We start from the raw sequence: 221 nt of genomic DNA on the forward strand, positions 1-221 counted from the left end.
AGTTATTTAAACTACTTGTTTAAATAAGATTTGGTTGTTGGGCAATTCACAGGTTGGGTAATGAGCAGACAGAGAAAGTATCGTTAATAACTTAAATAACCATGTTGAGGAATGGTTTCCTGAATTAGGAAGCTTAGAGCTTGATGCATACAGGAAGAAATAACCTAATTGAATCTCAACTGATTACTTGAAATAAAGAAAACCAGGGAGAGTTCCCATTC

At 34.4% G+C, this 221-nt stretch overlaps 1 protein-coding gene across 1 annotated transcript in view; it reads left to right on the forward strand.

The window, feature by feature from the left end:
* CNKSR3 (CNKSR family member 3) overlaps positions 1-221 on the forward strand; it is a gene marked incomplete at its 5' end in the record, with an annotated part of 15,032 nt that overhangs the window by 9,082 nt on the left and 5,729 nt on the right. The window lies entirely within an intron of this gene.

Source organism: Cariama cristata, unplaced genomic scaffold (assembly GCF_000690535.1).
Source record: "Cariama cristata isolate BGI_N322 unplaced genomic scaffold, ASM69053v1 scaffold22869, whole genome shotgun sequence".
Classification (NCBI taxonomy): Eukaryota; Metazoa; Chordata; class Aves; order Cariamiformes; family Cariamidae; genus Cariama; species Cariama cristata.